This window comes from Vulpes vulpes, chromosome 1, assembly GCF_048418805.1.
Source record: "Vulpes vulpes isolate BD-2025 chromosome 1, VulVul3, whole genome shotgun sequence".
Taxonomy (NCBI): Eukaryota; Metazoa; Chordata; class Mammalia; order Carnivora; family Canidae; genus Vulpes; species Vulpes vulpes.
Window position 1 is genome coordinate 69,080,914 of NC_132780.1, and position 24,000 is coordinate 69,104,913.

Genomic DNA, 24,000 nt, shown 5'->3' on the forward strand with positions numbered 1-24,000 from the left:
AAATTAGAAATAACTCAAGGGACGCCTGGATGGCTCAGTGGTTGAGGGTCTGCCTTCGGCTCAGGTCCTGATCCAGTGATCCAGGATCAAGTCCCACATGGGGCTCCTTGCAGGGAGCCTGTTTCTCCCTCTGCTTGTGTCTCTGCCTCTCTGTGTGTCTCTAATGAGTAAATAAATAAAACCTTAAAAAAAAAAAGGAAAGAACACAAATGTTCATCAATAGATGAAAGGATAAATGCAGTGGGTAGTTCCAGGAAATGAAATAATTTCTAGATATGGGGATCCCAGGGTGGCTCAGCAGTTAAGCGCCTTCCTTTGGGCCAGGGCATGATCCTGGAGTCCCGGGATCAAGTCCCACGTCAGGCTCCCTGCATGGAGCCTGCTTCTCCCTTTGCCTGTGTCTCTGCCTCTCTCTCTCTGTTTCTCATGAATAAATAAATAAAGTCTTAAAAAAAAGAATTTCTAGATATATAAAGTGCTGGGCATAGAAGACAGAATAATTTATACCAAGGTACGGGAACAGAAAGCCTATCGGTAGTACCCTGTGACTGTTACTGGTGTGAGGGAATTGAGCATTGATTTTGGAGTACTGGAAATGTTCTATGTCTTGATTGTGGTGGTAGTACCATGACTGTATATATTTGTCTGAACAAGTCTAGATTAGAACTAAATATGCTTAAAAACTTAAAACCCATGAAAGAATTAGAAACGTACAAGAAATAAAAATAGGAAACAGGTAGATTTGAAAACTCATGAGAACACTCAAATTTATAAAATATAATCCCCCTGAAATTAAAAAAAAAAAACTTGGTGGTTCGGTTGAACAGAAAATTAGAAATGGACAAAGTACAGAATGAGGAGGCTTAAAAACTTCAAGAATAATATGTAAAAAAGCATATTATTGAGCATAGCATAATGAAACTGTAGGACATGGAAGTTAAAAACCTTAAAAGTGAAAGAGATTTGAGGCAGAATAAGAAAAGAGAGGAAGAGATAAGTCACACACACACACACACACACACACACACACACAGGAACAAACCAAACCAAACCAAACCAAAAAATCCCCAATTACTGTAACAGCAGATTTCTTAACAGCAGAGTAAAAGCCAGAAGACCAGAATAGGATAACTTCAAATCACAAAAACAACAACAACAAAAAGATGTAAACAAAATTGAATACAAGCTAAATAGTCATTCAAAAATAGTTAAAGACATTTTTGGACTACAAACAGGTGAGCATAAAAAGAAAAAACAAAACAAAATCCTTAAGAGAGTTGCTTCAGAAAGAAGGAAAATATTAGAGTGGAGATCTGAGATGGGAAAAATAATGGTGAGAAAGGAACTAGTAAATAGTTTTTAAATTGAAAATTATTGACTCCAGCAAGGGTAATAATATTTGATTTCTAGAATTAAAAATGTATTCACTTGAAATATTAGAAAACAACCCATAAGCAAGATAGATGGTGTTGGGACTACAATGTTCAAAGTTCTCATATTTCTTTAAAGGAGAAAGATATTATGATTAATGTAGAACTTAAGTATGCAGGATCAAGTTTTAATAGCACACACTGAAGAAATGGAATTAGCCATATAATTTTCAGTAAAACAGAAAAAGCTAAAAGAAATATAAGAAAAGCAAGACAAAAAGAAAGCATAAATAGAAGGTTTAAAATTATTTTAAAAGTATTAGTAATGCCCATATAGATAAAAGAAACAAACAATATTTTCTTAACACAGCAAATTTATTATTAAATTAAGAGACAACCTTGAATATATATGGGATTTTTTTTCACTAAAACTTTCACGAATTACATACATACTTAAATGTTTGTATTTAAAAAGTGAGACTATGAAGTACTGAGCTAAACTGCCAATTAATTTTTTTAATATAATTAATTCAAATTTCCTCTTAATTTGAATTAAGAGAAAAAATTGAAAACAAAAAATAGAGATTATCAAAAGAAAGTTTGTTGTAGGCAAATAATTAAAAATCCAATATCTATTAGGATTGATGTTTTATAACAGAAGACAAAAATGATATAACAATTTTTAAGAAAACATAATTACAAAAATGAGATATTTTCTTTTAAAAGCAAGTAAATAACATAAAAAATTTTGATAATAAATTTAAAATTTGACCAATACAAATATGTTTCTGAAAAGTAAAACAGTAAAACTGATAGATTAGAAAAGTAAAGCCAACTCAAACTATAATTGTTAAATAAATTAAATATTACCCAAAAGCTTACCCATTGAAAATATAAACACTAATCTAGTTTTAGACACAAGTTCCACTAAAATTTCACGAACAATAAAATTTAATATTATGCAAATTCCCTCAGAATAGGGGGAAAAGCCTATTTCTTAAATAATTTATAGAATCTAGGATGGCTTTAGTACTATAATTGGTCTAACACCGTTAAAAAATACCATTTCATGCAAATTTTGTTTTCACGCAGTTGATCTTTGAACAATCTGAGTTTGATTTGCATGGGTCCACTTATATATGGATTGTTTTTTAATCAATGTGATACAGTACTGTAAATATTTTTTCTCTCCTGTAATTATCTTAACATTTTCTTTTCTCTAGCTTACTTAATTTAAAGAATATGCTATATAATACATATACAAAATCGTTAATTATTCTATGTTATTAGTAAAGCATCTGGTTAACAGTAGACTGTAAGTAGTTAAACTTTTAGGGAGTCAAATTTATACAGGGATACTTTTCAATAAATATAGCATAGTATTGTAAACGTATTTTATCTTGACTTTCTTAACATTTTTTTACCCTAGCTTACTTTATTGTAAGAAAACAGTATATAACATATATGACATACAAAATATGTATTACATGACTGTTTTTTGTTATCAGCAGGGCTTCTGGTCAATAGTAGGCTATTAGTAATTAAGTTTTCGGGGATCAAACTGATGTGTGAACTTTTGACTGTGTCCATGCCCCCAATCTGCCAGTTGTTCAAGGGTCAACTGTATGTAGAAATATTTAAAACAACATTGGCTGGCCAAAATCCAGTAAAGTATGAAATATATATATTATGACCAAGTTGAATTTTTTCCAGGGATGCAAATTGTTTTGATATTTTAAAAAATCTAACTAATTCCCCACTTACAAGATTAAAAGGGAAGAAAATTCACATGATAATACAGATGAATTTTAAAAGTGATTAATAAAAAGCAATTCAATTATTATCAAATCTGGTAATTTAAAACTAGTAATTTTTAAAAATATGTATGTATGTATGTATGTATGTATGTATGTACTTATTTGAGACAGAGCAACAGAGAACAAGAGTAAGGGGAGGGACAGAGGGAGAAGAAGAGAAAGAGTGAAGCAGACTCCCCACTGAGCAGGGAGCCCAATGTGGGGCTTGATCTCAGGACTCTGAGATCATGATCAGGAGTCTGATGCTTAATTGACTGAGCCACAATGCTCAGCCCCACTAGTGATTTTTTTTTTTTTTAATTATGGAGCTCACTAGCTCTACTAGTGATTTTTTTTAAATTATGTAAAGTGTATCTATAAAAATATGGTAACATATTATTTATTGTTATAGGAGAGAAATATCACTTTTAAAAACTTGAAACAAGATCAAGGATTATACTAGTACCTCTCAGGATTAAGAATATGTCAAAGGTATTAACAACTGCAGAGAAACTACAAGATAAAATGAAAATTATAGGAACAGAGAAAAAGAAACACGATTGTTGTTATGTGTAGACAATATGATTGCCCATTTTTTACACACACACAAAAAAAACCCCAAGAACTTTTGAACTTAAATTTTTACATCTACCGAAGGAATTTAACAGTCATTCAATATATAGATCCAATTATATTACTACACTCAGGAATATGTACTTTTAAAAATAATTGGGATTTAAAAACAAATACATCTGGGATCCCTGGGTGGCACAGCGGCTTAGCGCCTGCCTTTGGCTCAGGGCGCGATCCTGGAGACCCGGGATCGAATCCCACGTCGGACTCCTGGTGCATGGAGCCTGCTTCTCCCTCTGCCTGTGTCTCTGCCTCTCTCTCTCTCTCTCTCTCTGTGACTATCATAAATAAATAAAAATTTTTAAAAAATCTTTAAAAAAATAAAATAAAATAAATAAAAACAAATACATCTATAATAACAATAAAAATATCATATATCTAAATCTAAATAAGTCTAAGAAGCTGTACATTTAATTTAGGAAAAAAACAGTATAAACCTTTTTTTAAGGATGAAGAAAGTAGTCATCAATAAATAGACTTAACATGTCATGTATACAATATATCAATATCATAAAGCTGTCAATTTTCTGCAATATATAGATTCAATGCAATTCCAAAAATAACTCTAAAATAATTTTGAATCAAATTTATTAAGTTATACTAAAAACATAATTTAAGGACCTAAAAGACCCACAAAAATTTGGAGGAAGAAGACAATTACATGCCAAATATCTAGATTTAATGTAAAACTATAGAAAGTATAAAAAATATGGTATTGGCACAGACATAGTCAAACAGAACAGTGGAACATAATTAAGAGCCCAGAAATAGGCTTGTGCATGGATAGAAAATATGTATATAACTAAAATAATATGACGAATCAGTGGTGAACTTTTGGACTATGTAATCAATGATATTATGGAAGGACTTAAAATGTATTGATGCATTAAATTGTACATAAAAATTAATTCTACATATATTAACAGCATGAGGGTAAAAATTAGCTTTAAAACAGAAATATATAATTATATCTTTATGATATCCAAATAAAGAAGTACCTTAACAAGGTAAGAAATGCAGCAGAATATAACAAAGAAGAGTGAAGTTTGAGTTCTTCAAAATTAACAATGTATATTCCCCAAGAGACACCTCAAGAAAATGCAAAACTATGACACAAACTAGACGAAGATATTTACAACACATAAAATAGACAATGGATACTATCCAAACTAGGTAAAGATTTTTTTTTTTGAAAAATATAGCAATAAGAGGCAGACAATCGAGTGAATTCAAGTGTATATTGACAAGAACATTCATAGTCGGATTGATTATGGTGACAGATGATTGTAAACTACACAAATACTGACCAAAAACTAATGGAAGACTAATTTTTGTTCTTTACATAAATTTAGTATATAACATTGAAAATTAACAACAAATGCTTCTTGTTTTGTAACATAGAAGAATCTCACATCTCTAGTATTAACAGCAAATCAAGATTCAAAAGAATCTATGTGCTTTATCTGCATATGATTGAAATATTAAAATAATGCTTCATATTCCTCAAGATTATATATATATATAGTAAATATTTTTTAAAAATAGTAAGATCTAAATTTAGGATACTGATTCACCCAAATAAAGGAGAAAGATTCAACTCTGTAGAAGTACATAGGTGTTTTCCATTGTATTGGTAATGTTTTATTACTTAATTTGGATAGTAGCTATAGCAATGTCATTTTCTTGTTTTTATTTGTACAATACTGTACAAAATAATAAATTATAAATACAAACCCCAATTATTTAATTATAGCTTCCTCATATTTGAGAGAAATTTTGCTGAAGGAAAGGCAAACTACTAGTTTCCAGAAGGTTGGACATTTCCAGTAGCATGGAAAGTTCAGCCACTAGCCTGTCAGAAGTTTTATTTGATCCACAAGACATTTAAACACTCATATTTGCCATTTTAACCTTGTAAACATAAAATCACCATATAGAAGTTCAGGTAGTTGTATTCGTATCATACAAACTTGGGTAAAAGTTTTTAAATAAACTACAAAGCAATTAAAATTCCATTAAAAGAAACAAAGTTCAAAGGTTATTTCTCAGAGGTTCACAGCAGGTGCCTGGACCCCTTAGAATCCTTCGATGTTGATTGTAATTGGTATCTTAAATATGTTTTCAATCTTTTAAAGATCCAAAAAGAGAATGCAAATTTATCAGCATTAAGATTGCACAGACTAATTAAAATTTCTTCTTTTTTGTTTTGTCTAGTACTCTATCAATTCAGTAAGAGTAACTCATGATGTTCATGCTAATTAGCAACTTTAATTGGAAATTATAAATGTCTCTTTGACAATGAACAATTATTTTATAAATGTAGTCTGTTTAGTAATCAGCATATTTTATACCATAAGGTCCAGGAGAGAATATTAATTAAAAGTTTGCTTGATGATATCAGTTTTGAGAGTCACTGAACCATCAATCATCATCTACAACTCTTAATTCAGTAACTATCAAAACAATTAGGAAAATATTTGAAGCTTTCAGCAGGAACAACTTGAGAGAACTTGTTTTAGAATTTTCCTGCCTTTTTTAGGCAAACCATGTAAGACAAGGAGAGAAAGCAACAAAAGCAAACCAGAAAAGGCATATTCAGTGAAATTAGGGCACAGAGAAAACAGAATTTACAGATGAGGTGAAGGTGACATCAAAAGCAACAAAGATTATCAGACCATAAGCAAAACACAGGATACTGTGACAGAAAAGAATTGGAAGAAGAAAGGAAACCTAGAGTTAGAAGATGACAGATGTTTCTAGAACATGTGCTCTCTCAAATTAGGGGAACTCCACCTTCATGTTGAGCTGCTTTCAGTGGGCTGAGATCGAACAAGGATGAATATTTGGGGAGCAGAAGAGGAATGGCAATGAGAGTGTTCAGAGCCCCACAGGTGACAGCTCAAAAGGTGGACACAAACATAGCATCAGGAAGATCACCTTGGAGGACAGGGACTGCTTGGCGACAGTGGCCAGTAAAAGAAGAAGTACACACGGCAGGTTCTGAGTGATAGGGTAGCCAAACATACACAGGGTTTCAACATTTTTAGAGACAAGAGTTCATCTCTATAATAGTGAGGGGGACAGCCCTTAAACTACAAAATCTATAAGGGCAAAATGGCTCTTCCCTTGCATAGTGTCTACTAATAGCTACCTGTTATTTATCCTAAAATAAACTACAACAAAGGGTAAACCTGACATACATACAAAGATAGAAGAAAGCATGTTAAAAAAGAGTAGTAAATCTTTCCTATAAATGTGGAGATCACAAATTTTTCTGTAAATGGCCATTCAGTAAAAATTGGAATGGAAATAATAAAAGAAGTTAAAGGAATTAGTGAAAATATTACTAGAGGAGATACACAATTACAGAAGAAAATCAAGATAATGAAACAGAATAAATATATGCCAGTATTAAAAGAGTGCATCAATGTAGAAAAAAATTACCACAAATTATATTATATTATATACTATTTATGTATTGTATACTGTATACTGTATACACATACGTGTATAGTGTACTATATACACATACATATATTTATGTTGTATTATATATTATGTGTATTATATAATGTTACAGTTATATCTTGTTTTATTGTTTTGCTTTCTTACACTTACAGATATTGCTTTTTTTTTTTTTTTATAACAAGTTGAAGGTTTGTGGCAATCCTTTGTTGAAGAAGTTGATTGGTGCCATTTTCCCAACAGCATTTGTTCATTTTGTGTCTCTATGCCACATTTTAGTGATTCTCATAATATTTCAAACTTTGTTTTTCAAAGATTTTATTTATTTATTCATGAGAGACACAGAGAGATAGAGAGGCAGAGACACAGACAGAGGAAAAGCAAGCTCCATGCAGGCAGTCGAATGTGGGACTCGATCCTAGGACCCTAGAATCACTCCCTGAGCCAAAGGCAGATGCCAAACTGCTGAACCACCCAGGTGTCCCTATTTCAAACTTTGTAATTATTATTTTATTTATTATAATGATCTGTGATCAGTGATTATGACTCACTGAGAGTTCAACTGACGATTAGTATTTTTAGCAATAAAGTATTTTTGTTATACTTTTAAGTAAGATACATACATTTTTTAGACAAAGTACTAATTTCACACTTTACTAAACTACAACATAACATAAAATAACTCATATTTGGTGGAAAACCACAAAATTCATTTTACTCACTTTATCATGATATTCATCTTGATTGTAGTGATCTAGAACTGACCTTGCAATGTCTCCAATATATGCCTATATACTATACTAGAGGATACAATATAGTTACTAGTATATACTAGAATAATAGTATAATAGTATATACCCATAAAGTCATTTAGACTTTAAAAATAGAGAAAAAAATTGGCATCCAGTCAAATGGTCAATTCACATACAAGAGAAAGCTCATCAGTCTGGCATCATAATACACCAAAATAGCATTCAATGACAGATGAAAGTGCACCTTTTTCTATACGATATTCAGCCAAAATTTACTTCTAGAATAAAGGCTGTGAATAGCCACTTTTGAATAAATCAAATAGACTCCTTGGTTTTGCCTAAAATGTAAAAAGGAAGAAAGAACATTACACCCACACTAACAAAAAAAGAAAGCTGTAAAATCTACAGAATCATAAATTTTCTTTAACCTTTCGTAAACCTTAGGTCACAAGATAACCATTAAATTTAAGGGAAGAGCCATCTCCAAGGACAAATGTGACTCAAGCACTCTTCTGTGGAAGCAAATAGAATGCAAGACCCCAGACAAGCAGATAGGAATAACTCAACTAAAATGTCAAATTGCTCAAAGAATAAGAGTGGGATGAAGTGAGAATCCATAATACTTTTGAGCTATAGATCCAAGGGAAGTTGATATTCAATTGTAGGCTTTTCTCCATGGACTCACCAGGTGCTCATGAAAAAGATTGGGAACAGTGTGAAAGAGAGAATAACCCATGTTTTTGCAGTTCTGGAGGATGGTTGTTACAAACTATAAGTTTGTGCAAAATTCGTGTGTTGAAATCCTCATCCCCAATGTGTTGATATTAGTTGAGAAGCAATTAGGTGATAAGGATGAAACCTTCATGAATGGGAATAATGACCTTATGAAAATAAAGATGAGAAAGCTTCTTCATCTCTCTTTGCCATGTGAGGATATGATGAGAGGATGGCAATCTGTAATCTCAGAGGAATGTCCTCATGAAACACTGGATCTTTCAGTGCTTGATCACAAACTTCCTAGCTTCCGGAGCCATGAGACATAGATGTCTCTTGTTTAAAGCCCAATCAGACCTAGCTGACTAAGACAAGGATGGAGGTGCTACTGCAGGAGAGGCATAAAACACTCCTCAGGAATTTCTCCCTTAGGGAATAAAAGCTTCTGCTTCTAGGGGAAAGGCAGCAAATACCCTCAACCTCTGGGTGCACTTACTTGAAGACCCATAGTAACTGGTGGAAGGGTAAAAGCAAATGTCCTCTACTCCTGAGAAGGTGCAGAAAATAATCCCACACTATTAGAGAGCTCTCATCACTGGGGGTGGGGAGCAAGATCACTTACAAAGCCGTACCCCTAAAACCCAAGGACAAAGGACCTTAGACAGAGGCTGAACCAGGAAAACAGAATCCTGCTGCCTCATTGCCAAGACTGCTAAGCATCAAGCAGTCAGAAATTTCTATTGCTGGAGGAGGGAAAGGAATAAGGAACTAGGCCCTCTCTGAGGTATAAGTGCAAAGGTAAGACCTAAAGCTGTGGTTGGAAAGGAAAACATAAGTAAGACCCTCCAGAAACTTATCCAGAACCTAAGCACAGTATTCAAGAGAAATTACCTAAATTGAAACACTAAACACTTTTTTCTAAAAAAAAAAAAAAAAGAACCACAAATAGAAGAAATTCAGATATCATCAAGCCAGATAAGCATAAGACAAGAAAGAAAACCATCTGAACACTTCATATTTAAATAGTTGTTTGCCAAAGTTAAAAATACATTACAGAGGACTAGGGTAGGAACTAAAACAGACTTTCCATCAAAAATTGCATACACCAGGAAAAATAGTGTGGTATCTTGAAAGTGGTGGAAGAAAAAAATGATTATCAATCCAGAATTCTATACCCACCCAGTTAGTACATTTCAAAAGTGAAGGACAAGTAAAGACTTTTTTAAAGGAGAAAAACCAGAGAGAATTCATAAATTAAGCCTTCATTACAAGACACATTAAGGAAATTCTTGAGGCAGAAAAAATATAATAATGGCATAAATTTGATCTATGAGAAAAAAGATATGATTCCCAGGAATAATTAAATGAAAGCATATAGAAAAGACTCTCCTTATCATGAGTAGCTATGAAACATTATTGACTATCCAAAACAAAATTGGTAGCAATGGAATTGTCAGTCAAGAACATGAATGATAGTAAAATTAGGACAAAAACATAAAAGATGAGAGGGAGAAATAGTAACCCTGCCATATTAAGGGGCTTACATGACCCATGACTATCTGAATATAGAATGTGGTTAACTAACCCTTTATAATCATAACCCTAGGGCAAACATTAAAACAACAACATATTTTCAAACAGCTATAAAAATAAGCCAATAGGGAGAAGAAATGGATTATTTTAATAAAATCCCTGTTTCTTTCAGCCAGAAAACATCCTACTTGATAAAATGATGACAAAAAAAGAACATGAGTATGTGAAAGAGCAGAGTTTCTCTCCCTGAGATAGCCCCGAAAGCAGAAAATAGCAAACCTCAGTAGCTTATAAGACTAGCTTGCACTCCATTTTGAGGCTTTTCACAGACACAAGCTCTTGCTCAACTAATAATGTGTATTCTCAGCACCAAGAATAGTTTCTGGTTCATAGAACAAACCTGATAAATTAGTGAGCTGTGACACTCCAAAATTTAATGTTTTCAGCCTTTTCTCCTTATTCTACTACATGACATGTTCCTTCCTGTCCCTCACATTTTATTATATGCTTTGCATGTTTTCTCCAGATTGGAGAATCATCAGTTATATCTTGGTTCATTGAGTCATACTGTGTCATTACTCATTATTAAATATTTCCAAGACAGAGGTTACTAATGCAGATACAATTTGATTTATTTGTCCAAGAATAAAAGAGGATAAGCCATAGTGGAATAATCAACAAAACATCCGTTCAGAGAATTCATAACACTAAAAAAAAAAAAAAAACAATAAAAAAGTGAAGTGTTTAAATTTTCCATTAGAAACTATAATGGCAGCATCGGAAATATCCATCACCAAAGGTGATTTATTGAATAAACATTTAAATGCAAATTCTATTTCATTATTTACTTTAACAGAGTAGCCATATTTGTATAAAAATCATTTTGGGAATCTTATTATAGGAAAAAATATATCGGTATTACTGTATCTCAGAAACATAACTCTTGCCAGGAATGCACATTAATCAGAATTCCCAGCAGTTTCTAAACATTAGAAAAATATTTCCCAGACTTTACTTGGCTGTCTCACGAATACTTGAGGAGAGAAGTGAAGCTGTGGAAGAAGAATCTCCAAGAGCACGGGTGAGGAGGCTGATCAGGAGTAAGGTGCACAGATCTGGGTCAATGGGAAAGACTGCAGAAGTTGGAGTCCACAGCCTGATTCTCTTAGTTGGGACATTTTATAAGCTGATTAGCATAGTAGTTAGAACTCCTTTGTTGAAACAAATGGGAACCTGTTGAAGTTCATTTACACCCACATAGGAATTTCACTGTGACCTTAGGCTGTGTTTCTCAGAAACCAAGGATGCAGCAAGATTCAGGGAAATGTGGATCAGGGTCCACAAGGTTTGGGTGCCCTCTCCCTTACCCTCCCCTCCATGATCTCTGCAAATGGTCCTTCTCCTGAAACTCCTCCCTGTCTGCATGGCCATTCACAGCCCTGGGGTATGCTTCTTCTAACAGAGTCACAAGAAAGGACTCCCTCGGGTGCAATTACAGATGGTCAAAAGCTGAGTACACCTTACCTCAGCTCTGGCAGGGTACCTCTTCTCCACAGAAAACCTGCCAGGAGGAAGGGAGCGGGGGTGGAAGTGTTGAGTCTCCTTTTACAAAGTGGCTCCCGGGAGAGGGAGAGTTAAGAGGTCTCTATGGAGAATATCTTTTAACATGTGGTGGCACTCCTCACCCATGAACTTGGTGTTCTGTGGTACAAAGAACCCAGTTGGCCATAGCCTGTGCCAAGAAATGCAGGAGGAGGTGGGAAAGATGACAGAGGGAAGCTAGAAGGAGCACTGTCATGGAAGCAGGAGACTTTTCCCCAAATTTCCCTCTTCTCTTTTCCTCCAAGAAGAGTATCTAAGTACACATTCCCAGAGAGGATACCTCTGGATACCTAAACTGCCTATTCTTTCAAAACTGTAATCTAGGTGGGTGTTATATGGCACAATGACAGGAATCAGACAGACCCAGGTACAAATTCTGAATTTCCCACTAGCTGGCTCTGTGAACAAGGCCAGGGTTCAATCTCTGTCAGCTTCAGTGTTTGATCTGAACAATGGGGGCCATGGAAGACTAAAGGTACCTTCAGTTTAGAGCCCTCCACCTTGTGCCAGGCACATGGAAAATGCTCCCTACCGCATTTGGACTTGACTACCAATTGAGGAAAACTGGCTTTTCTTTGTATACAGTTGTGCCCTACTAATTATGGTTTGGAAAATTGCTCAAATTTACATTACTCCTAATTATATTAACAACTGAACCTGGACGATTATGCCCATAACTGAGTGACCCATTTCAGATGACCTGTCATGTGGAGAAGTAAATTGTGTGAACAAGCATAAAAGAATCAAGGCATCTACAATTACTATGTTCATCTATGCTAACAAATGGAGATGTTTAAACAGCTAGGAAGTGCACTTATGTCCTCAAAGCTCAGTACACTCTATGCTTGCTGGCATGCCTTTTTATATTTTTCTTTTCACGGAATAATAGCTTTAGAAGCTTAGTTATTACATTTTTAATGACTTGTAGGGTGAGGGCATGGGTGCTTGGTAAGTAGTATTGTGTTCCCAGGAGCAAGGGGCATAGGAGAAAAGCTGAGAGTGGTTTGCTTTGACTTCATCTGATGTGCAAATCATGTTTGTTTTTGTTTTTCTAAGATTTGATTAAATAGGGGTCTCCTCCAAGCACAGAAGGATGTCCTTCTGGCTCCTATCATGAAAGCAAAATTTTCTATACTGAGAAAACAATTGAAAAGATATCTGTATCAATAGTTAATGTTACCCGTCTCAAAGTGGGGGAAAAAAAATCCATTGCCCTAGAAACCGCATTTCATTGATAGGAAGAAAGTGATTCTAAGGTTTTTTGCTAAGAGTTCAAGAACAGTTTGGGCTGGCCCGGGCTGTGAGGCCTCCAGCACAGGAGACATTATCATATCAGTGATGTGCAAATGAATTTCTCGGGAGAAAGACAAAGGTCTTAGAATCTGAATTAGAACAGCTTTTCTTCAGTTTGGAGACTGGAAAGTCACTGGAGATGGGAATTTTGCTTGGACAGTTTTCTCCCAGATTCCAAGACAGATCTGAAAGGCTTTTAAACTATTAATATGGTAAGTGCGTTCCCCTATCTTAGCTTGTGGTTCCCATCTCCTAAACCATAGTCATAAAATAGTGTCTTTTTGCCAGTTTGCGGTGACATCTCAGGAGCTTTCCACAACAATCCTTTGAAATAAAGACAAAAATAAATAAGAGAAGATAAAAACCAGATAATTGTGTACATCTAGCTGCTCGAGAAATAATGAACAAAGAGAGAGCATGGACTTATAATCGGAGGCTTTCTGAATGGTCTTGATTGACACAGGATTTATATAGACCTCTAAAACGAGGAAAAACAATACACTATTCATTGGTTTCTGCCTCCTTTCTTTCAGATTTTGGATGAATCTGTTTAGTATAGACAAACACAGAAGTAGACCCAAGTAGAGTAACGATTTTTATATTATTGCGTTCTCCAAATACATCCAGAACTTGCCTGCACTTGTATCTCAAAGACTACCAGTATATGTCTGTCAGTATATAGAGTAAATCTGCTTTTTTAATTCTTTTTTCTTTTTCTTGCTCTAGACATGTTTTCTTATAAGAACACAATCCATAATAGTCAGTACTCTAGGGGTTGAGTTTTGAGGACAGACTGTTGGGTAAACCATGGGATGTCTGACTGTAAGTGAAGTTTTAGGGGAACACTTCTCTTTATGTGTCACTTCCTGCTGCGTCCACACCACAACAGCAACGTTGAATCCTTTGCAATAGGGACTCTATGTCCCTTTAAGAAAAAGTTTGTCAACCCCTGTACAGCAGAGATTGATTTTTTTTTAATGTTTTACATGGCATATCTTTATACTATTACTAGAATCTTCATTTAGCATTTGAACACTCATTGCATCCAAAACTCTGTTCTTGGAACTGTAAGTCTGATGACTATCTGTTGAGATAAATGACATAAAAATATCCCATTAATTGCTTTCCCCGTCAACGGGGCCTCAGCACTTTGTCTCACGCTCCTGAATAAGTGACCACAGGACCAGCATCTCTTTACTTTTTAATTACACTCAATTAATTGCAATGATGCTTAATCTCATCCTAAAAAAGCTCAAGATGCTATCAAGTGAGTGAAAAATATAGTTTTCCTTACTTCTTTTTTTCCTTGGCACCTTCTGTGAGTAAGTGTGTTTAAGTTTAATTGGTTTAATTACGCTGAACAAAATCTATAAGGAATATGGTAAATGCAATTAAAATTTAATCAGTTTATGTGGAACAGATAGAATCCAGTTTCCTTCAGCCAAATAAACTCAAAATAATACCAGAGACCCACTCAGGACATGAAAGGGTTTCCATATAATGTGGGCGATTATGTCCTCAGTATAATGTGCATAAATGAGAAAATAGGAAATAGCATGCTGATTAAATCATTCAATTCAACGAGCCTGTGTAGCTCAGGGAAATCATTATAAATGGAACTGGCTATTGAATAATGACATATATTTGGCACTCTGAGGGGATTTACATTTTTTTTCACCTTTGCGTGCTTTGTTGAAAGTCATTACCTTATCTGTGGAGCAAGCAATTTTAAATATGTGGCTTTCTAAAGGATTAAATTAAGATTTCACCGGTTTATTTACTTACATACTGATGATTATAAAGACTCAAATTATATTTCGACTTTGCCAACAAGTTGAATTTGGTCATTTGTTAAATTTTAAATTGTCTAAATCAATGAAACATTTACCTAAAGTTCAAAATATATACTTTGGAAGCATCATCATGAATTTCAGAGCATTTTTTTGCAGCATTGATTTATTTTCAAGATAGAGGTCACTTTAAGGCAGGAATCAGAAAGTTGGGATATCATTATGTTTTGGCCTTGACCCAATTGCTGGTGATAATTATGATGATAATTATTTTTCCCTCTATTGGGTTTTAAAAGTAATTGGTGAAAATAATATAGTCATTGAAATGATTAAACTCAGAAAGAGATAGTTCAATAGGTTGGTTCCTTTTTACTGCTAATGCCACCACCATGAAGCAACCACTGAAAACAATTTGATTTATTTCTTCCACAGTTTTGTCTAGACCAGTAGTTCTCAAAGAAGTTCACAGGGCCCTGAGGTTCCCAGAAGGCTTCTCAATGGTACACAAAGTCAAGAACATTCTTAGGACAATATTGAGGTGCTAGTTGCTTTCTTTGTGGGCTGACATTTGCAATGATGTAAAAGTAATGTGGGTTAAACTTGTAGTGACTTAGTGTGAATTGAAGTAATGGTACCAAATTGTACTGAAATTCATTGTATTTTTCAGAGCAATTGTCATGAAAAAAGAAGTCAGTTTCACTTAAGAATATCCTTGCTGGAGCAGTAAAAATTATTATTTTTTTTAAATTGCAACTCTTAAATACATGTCTTCTTAATGAAATGAAAAAAAAAATGCTGAAAGCACTTCTGGCATATGTAGCAGTGGGAAGGCTGTTTGACCCCATCTCTTCATCTGCAAGCTGAGTTACTTGCTTTTTTCACTTAACATCGTTTTTACACGGAAGACTGACTGACAAACAATGATTATTCAGACATGAGTGTTTGACTGACATTTCATCAAAAAATGAGCTTGTTGCATACAGGAAAACAACTGGCAGCATTTGTTGCTAATGAGAAAATTCAAGTTTTCCTGCAAAATTCCAAATTTGGGGAAAATTATATCCGACATTGTGAACTCAACACCTTCAGTATTTAAGACTTTTCTGATGAGATTGTTGGTGATAAGAATGCATCTGAGCTCTTTCATGCTGGATAATAAAATTGGCAACATATACAAGACCTATCAGACTTAGCAAACCAATAATTTCCAAATGACCATTGCATAATGTTGCAAAATGACACATGGGTAAAACATCCTTCAAAAATGTAAGCAAGACCAAGGGATATTAAATTTTGAAAGTATGACAAAAATCATTAATGTGAGAAGGTGACTTACTTACTGAAAGTCCAAAGAAAAACATATATCATAAAAAGATTTTTGTGAGAAGGATTTTAACAACAAATAGATGCACAGCTATTTAAATAATCTACTTCCTCTTGAATGAGGCTGGATAATGCATGTAGTCTCAGGAATTGCCCAGTTCATTCAAATTTGCAAATTTATTGGCATAAAATGTTTACAATATATTATTATGTGTGTGTGTTTACAATATATTCTTATTGTTCTTTTGATAGTTTTAAAATCTGTTGATATGACCTCTCTCTTTCCTGATATTGACAACTTTATCTTCTTTCTTTATCCTTCCTGATCTCTCCAGCTAGAAGTTTATCAATTTTATTGATTTCATCAAAAAATCATCTTTAAGTTTCATTGATTTTCTCTATTGTTTTTCTGTTTTATAATTTACCTATTGTTGTTTCTAATTTTATTATTTCCTTTCCTCTCTTTGTATCATATTCAATTTTTTCTTTTTTTGTAGCTTATGAAAGTAAAAGCTGAGGTTATTGATCTGAAACTTTTTATTCTCTAATACAGGAATTGAGGGCTATAAGTTTTAGCATAAGCCCTGCTTTAATGGAATGTCAATATATATTAAATACTATGTTTTATTTTATTTTAAATTCGAAATATTTTTCTAAAGATTTTATTTATTTATTTATACATGAGAGACAGAGACACACACACACAGAGAGAGAGAGAGAGAGAGAGAGAGAGAGAGAGAGGCAGAGACACAGGCAGAGGGAGAAGCAGACTCCTTGCAGGGAGCCTGATGTGGGACTCAATCCCAGGACCCCAGGATCAAGCCCTGAGCTCAACTGCTGAGCCACCCAGGTGTCCCATCAAATTATTTTTTAATTAGAAGATTATTTCTCTTTTGACCAGGGATCAGCTAGTATTTGTTTTAGCTTCTAAATATTTGATAATTTTTCCAAAAATCTGTTATTGATTTTTAATTTTTCTATTATGTTTAAAGAAAATATTCTATCACTTAAATCCTTTTAAATGTATTGAGATGTGTATTATGCCTCAGAATATCATATGTCTTGACAAACAGGTGCTTAAAAAAATGTGCTATTCTACTGTCTTAGAATGGTGCTCTATAAATGTTAATTAGGTCAACAGCATTATTCAGGTCTTCTTTATTTCTGATTTTTTGTCTACTTATTCTATCAAAGTATAGTGAAGCTTCTGAATATAATTATTGATTTGAAGACTTTCCTTGCAGTTTTCTCATATTGTTTTTCAGCAGTTTTGAAGCTCTGTTATTAGATGTAAAAGTGTTTATAATTAGTATATACTTTAAATGAATTGACTCCTTTCTCACTATGAAATGACTTTTTTTAATCATTTATAGATAAATCTACATTTTCCTAAATGTACTTTTAGAAAATCTACATTTCTACATTCCTAAATCTACATGATGCTGATGTTACCTCTCAAGTTTTATTGGATAACTGATAGTATCGGCATAATGTATATTTTTTATTTCATATGTCCTTATTTTTAAAGTATTGTAAGCAGAATATCATTGAGGATTACTTTTTTATCTAATCTGATAATACCTGCCTTTAATACTTACCTAATCCCAGTCTGATTGGATAATAAAATTTCAGGGATAGTTTCAAGTCAATTTCCACCACTATTTTCACATTAACTTTTCATTCCAAGTCCATAACCATCCACACAATGAATGTGAATGAGTAGTGAGGGTGGACAAGTAGATTTCAGTTGAAGTGCTTTTACTAGGCAGAAATTTGAACCCTATCTCTTTGACCAGACTTTTTCTCACACCAGTTTAAATTCCAAATGACCCATAAGGAACTCTGGATTCTCCATATCAAATTTTTTAAATCTCCAATTTATACAGCAGATGGGAAAGTAAGAAGTCTTCATCAGTTCCACCTGCCTTTGTTTGCTGAGGAAGTCTATTTATGGCTAAGACAATTTTTTTTGAGGATTTGACAGAGATATTCTAAGAAAGGGATGCCTGGGTGGTTCAGTGGTTACGCATCTGCCTTTGGCTCAGGGCATGATCTTGGAGTCCCGGGATCGAGTCCCCACATCAGGCTCCCTGCATGGAGCTTGCTTCTCCTTCTGCCTATGTCTCTGGCTCTCACTCAATGTGTATCTCATGAATAAATAAATAAATAAAATTTTTTTTAAAAGAGGGATATTCTAAAAAAATTCCCAGAAAAATGGAGGAAAAGTAACAATGGCATCAAGCAGATGTGTGGCTACTCAAAGCCATTCTCTTAGTTTTTGGGAAGGATAAAGAAATGTTGCCCTACTTTTACATTTCCTTCTATTTTTTTTTTTTTACATTTCCTTCTAGTGGCTATCAAGCATAACCATTCCTCAAGTAATACCAAATAGAAAAGCATAGAAACAATCAACATTTATTTCACATTTGATATTTAACGGAATAAAGAATATCTATTGAAGCAGTTCGAGTCATGTTATAAAATCCATGATGTTGCCCAATTTTCTAGATGCAATTTAGATAGAGTAAGAAAAGAAAAACTCTTGCCTTTTACTAAATGGGTAGAAAAAGCTAAACTTTCCCTGGTTGTTAGAATTGTAAAATCACTGGAGAGATTAGCCAGGCTGGTGGTACAATTGCTTTTCCTAGAGAGAACTTTCAAAATAGACCAGTCACCCAAGTATTCAGAACAATTAAGGTGCAGGTGCAGTCACACCTGCAGAGAAGTGTGAATACAAGAAGCCTAAAGAGCGCATCCTTAATGGGGCAGCAGTTGGTCTTTCATGTTGGATTGAGCTTTCCTACCACTGGGGAGTTCTATAACAAAAAGGAAAATCTATTTGAATAATTTAAGACAAGCTTGTAAGTCTATAGTTAATCAACAAAAGAGGAGTTGAACTTTTGATTGCAAACAAGAGCAAAAAATAGGACACAGCCAGTCTCTGGGAAAGTGTAATTTACAGTAGACAGACCATTTGCAGAACTAAAAGACACTGATAACTACCCTTGCAGGTATATTTTCAACAGGGCCCCTTAAACAAAGCAAAGGAACAAATTGCTGATGACAATCTATGAAAGGAGGACTCAATACTGTCCTTTCAAGTATGGCAGTTGTTTATCACATTTAAAAAGTCCGCAGGTAGCTTGGAATGGAGTATAGCTTGAGAGTCTCAATGAAACAGCATGCATTTTCACTTAGGGGATAAAGCATTTACAATGCAAAGAAAACTGCTCTAGCGACCCAGGGGAGCTGCCAATATTTCCTTAAGGAGGCAACTAACAAAAAAAGAAAAAAAAAGAAAGAAAAAAAAGAAAAGAAAAGGTGACCAATCTTAATTAATTTAGAAAATAAAATGCAAATGTTAGCTTTATACAATTAGGGAGCAGATTGTGCATGTGGACAAGTTCAGTGCCATCACTTATCCCTCTCCCCTCTGCGGTAGGAATCATCATTGAGAGAGATACAAAATACTTCAAGAGCAGACTTGTGAGGATCTGGTCTAAGCTAAACTGAATCTCAAGGTGATGGATTTTTTTCCCAGAGACTGATGTTTCATGTTGAACTGTGCCAGCTGCTTTGGGATAGAAAAGGCATTTTAGAGATAAAACAAAATTCTCACAGTATGAGATGCTTAGCTGAGACAAAATTCGTCTTTGTCAAATGTTTGCAACTTGAATTCAATGACTGGTTTGAAAGTTTAAATTTTGAAGGTTGGTATTCATTGTACAATCAGTACAACTGTAAAATTGGCATTTGGGGACAGGAAGGAAACCAAAACCACTATTTGTTTCAAAGGTTTCATTTTATGGATGAAGAAATCAAAACACTTCAAGTTTAATAATGTATCACAACAGTAAGACACACAGATGAGGTGCCCAGTGAATGTTTTTGCTGTTAAAACATAGCTACCCATCTGATGAGCTTAAGGACAGAGAAACAAGTGTAGGTGAGTACATTATAGCTAGGATACTTCTATCAGGAAAATTTTGAATTGTAGCCTTTTGCACAGGCTCATTATTTCATCCATTTTAATTCCGATTGGTCCGTGGGGAGGTGTCAGTTCCTCATACCAAACCTCCAACGTCCTAGGGGACTTGCTCGAAATAACATGCTCTAAAATCCCCATTTCTGTGTTCTAATAATATTCTAGGACTAAGTTTGGAAGACTTCCTGAAAAGAGCCTGCAAGGAGTAATTTTAGGTACTGGTGGGCCAGAGTCTGTTGTAACTACTCAACTCTGCCATTACAACATGGAGGGAGTCACAAACAATATGTCAACAAATGAGTATGACTTTGTTTCAATTTTATTTATAGACAATGAATTCTGAGCTTTATATCATTTCCATGTGTAATGAATTATTCTTTTTTGGGGTTTATTTTTTCAACCATTTACAAATATAAAAAGCATTCTTAGCTTTTGAACTCTACAGAGTAGTTGACATCAAGATTGGGCGAGGGCTGTAGTTTGTGGACTCCTATTCTGGGAGGTGGTGACTGTCATGTTGACAAAAACAAACAAACAAACAAACAAAAACAAACAAACAAACAAAAAACCAAGGAAGGTCATGATTCAGAAACAGGTTGGACTGGGCTTGCAGGAAACATTTTAGGGCACTGGAGGTGGATGTGGATCCCTGGCAGGTTGCTAGGCCTCTAGGAGATAGGAGGTGAAAGGAGTTCTGGACTCCTTTGAAAGAATTTTCATGTCCTGCAAATGAGGTGGGAAATATTTCCCACAGCTTCCGCTGTAGGTTTCCTCCCACAGAGGCCAATTCCAAGAGGGCTTCCCTTGAAGTACTCAAAGGACTGTTTCTAAAATGGACCTGACATTAATGAGGTGGGGTGGGGGCACAGGAAAAAGAGCAAGATAATTAGGCTCTCCTTGTTTCTTCCATGTCAAGGTGGGGAGGGGCACAATGTGTGATTGAGAACAGAGGGTGAATGGGGAAGGAAAGCCTTGAATCTGCAAAAAAGGTCAGGTGTGGGAGGCAGAGAGGTATCTACACGGATTCGTAGGCCAGGAGTGTGGAGCCACATTAGAGGAACATCTCAGTGGAACTGAGACAAACCGCAGTAATGCTTTAAGAGATAAAATACATTTACCTTCAATTAAAAGGAGAGATTAATTAGTACAAGCTCTTAATATTTAAGTGTCCCAGCTCTGTTCTAGTCAGAAATTTTATGATTCACCATATTAGAGATGGGGGTGTAAGGGAGACAGGTGGCATAAAGTGCTGAATTCAATTTTATTCCTAACTTGAACATTTCTCAAGTGCTGCACTAACTAATAGGACTTTTAACCATCTTTGGTTTTGTCAAAAAATGCTCTTCTTTTCTCCTTTTTAACTAGATGACAGGGACCAATTAAATTAATGAGCCTCACAAAAGTATTTCCCTTGGCAAATGGCAGGCTGTATTAATGTTTGCACAGTGCAGATTTTGAGCTGTAAGCCTCTATGCTAGATGTGTATATTGCATTAGGTACCTCCACGTGCTATTGACTTCTACCAAATTATAAGTAGGTGTGCAGGTATGTGTGTATTTGTGTACATATATTCAGAATCAGATTTTGGTTTTTGTTGCTACATGTAATGTCAACATATAGCGAGACTATGAATTATGAAAGTATGAGAAACATGAATCATATCTGCATATGAGTCACATCGTTTAGTCAAATCTCTCTTTTTTATTTAATAGTCTCTGGATGATTATTTTCTCTACAATTAGTTATTTGATAGTGACAAGTAAAATTTCCCAAATGATCCTAGAAATCTAAAAGATGCTAAAAACATGTCTGTTCAAATTGCTTGAATGCTTTAATACTTTGATCGTGGTCTAATTAAAGGCTTATTATATTTTCTCTAATATCGTATTTAGACATACTGCTGATTGGAGAATAAAGTCAGAGTAAAATAGCAAAGGCTCAATGATCTAGAAGAAGTCTTCATCTTTATTCTGGATAAAAAAAGAAAATAAATCTGTGCCCCATTTTGTGATCTCTTCAATATAGGTCAATGTCTTGCCACATACAAGCACCACATATGTGTAATATATATTTAGGGGACAAAGCCGATAATTCTGTAGCTAAATTACTTAATGATGTTATTGAAAAGTGTGAATTTTTATCTTGTTTTAAAAATATTTTCTTTCTTTTTTTTTTTATCAGAGAGAGGGAAAGAAAGATAGCCCATGTGGGGGAGGGGGGAGGGCAGAGGCAGAGGGAAAAGCAGACTCCCCACTGAGCAGGGAGCCTGATGGGATACTTGATCTGAGGACCCTGAGATCATGATCTGATCCGAAATCAAGAGTCTGACACTTAAGCAGCAGAGCCACCCAGGCACTATGAAAAGTGTGGATTTTCCTAAACTAGGTTTAGGTTTCCTGAACTATTTTAAATGTTCAAACCACTTGGAAGAAAGCATTTACATAAAGTTTCTTCCGTTTGTTTCAACATATGCTGTTCTTACCACATATCTGTACCTAAAACAATACTATTAGCATTGTTTAGTTTTGTTTAATATTATTTAGTACCATTAGTAGTCACATGTGAAATTAACTAGAGTTAACATGTTTAAAGGGATCTTTTTCAAAAGGAAAATTTTTCATGGATATAGTAATATTGTATTCAGTTACAGATCTCTTTATAATAATAATGATGTTCATTGAAAAAAGTAGCAGTGATTTAATTCAAAAAAGATTTTTTTCTTTAATATTGCACCTTTGAATTTAAGGATGTATAAAAGGCTAATCTAATGGAATGACGATGAGACAATATCTCAAAGATTACCTTTCTTTTTAATTTGCTATGAATGCCAAAGTTTACCAGTACAGACAAGAAAAACACAGAGCCAATTTCAATATTCTAGTGAAATTCAATTTAGATGAACTGATTATTGAAATGGAACATATACATTGTAGAGTTGTGTTGTGTTTCTATTAGATATGTTGGTTTTATTTCTAAGAAGAATACTTTCTAGGCTTTACAGTTACAACTTAATATACCTGATTTGCTACTCTGCATTTAAAGATACAAATTTATTTGGAAACTTTTTTTAGAATAGAGAAAAACTGTCTTTTACCTGCAGGGAAACTAAGAATTGATACATAAGTTGTTGTCAGTTGTATAATCACCAAGAGGGACTTTATTCATATCGGTGCTTGGAATATGTCAACATTTAACTTTTGCCATTTACATGTTCAACCCACTGTGCTCTGGAACAAATTTACTAAAGCTACAAAAGTGAGTGATTCCCTGTTGGCTTTTAGTCTACTTCCAAGAACATGAACTAGTTTTAAGATAAATTGGCTTAGACACCATATACTAGGTATATGTAGATTGTGCATGCTCAAAGTAATGCATTTAGAATTTACTTCTGGTGTAGAGATAGTAAGGTGATCTAGAATTTACCTCCAATCTTTAACATCCAGAAACTGGGCAAAATTAGAAACAATTATTATCAGACATAAAAAAAAAATTAAAAAAACCAAAACAAAACAAAACCCCACCAGATAACTCTGACTGTGATTCCTGAGGGAAAAGAAACAAATGAGGTAACGCCTGTCACAGCTCAGGCTTTCTGCCACAAAGCAATTTCCGAAATGCAACAGAGGGAAAGGGACCCTGAACAGAGCCTGACAATATTATAAATGTGAAGACACAGGAACTGGAGTTTGAAGAGACCAGGGAGTCTAGAATCTATGTGGCAAATTTCAGAAGGGAATGCATTGT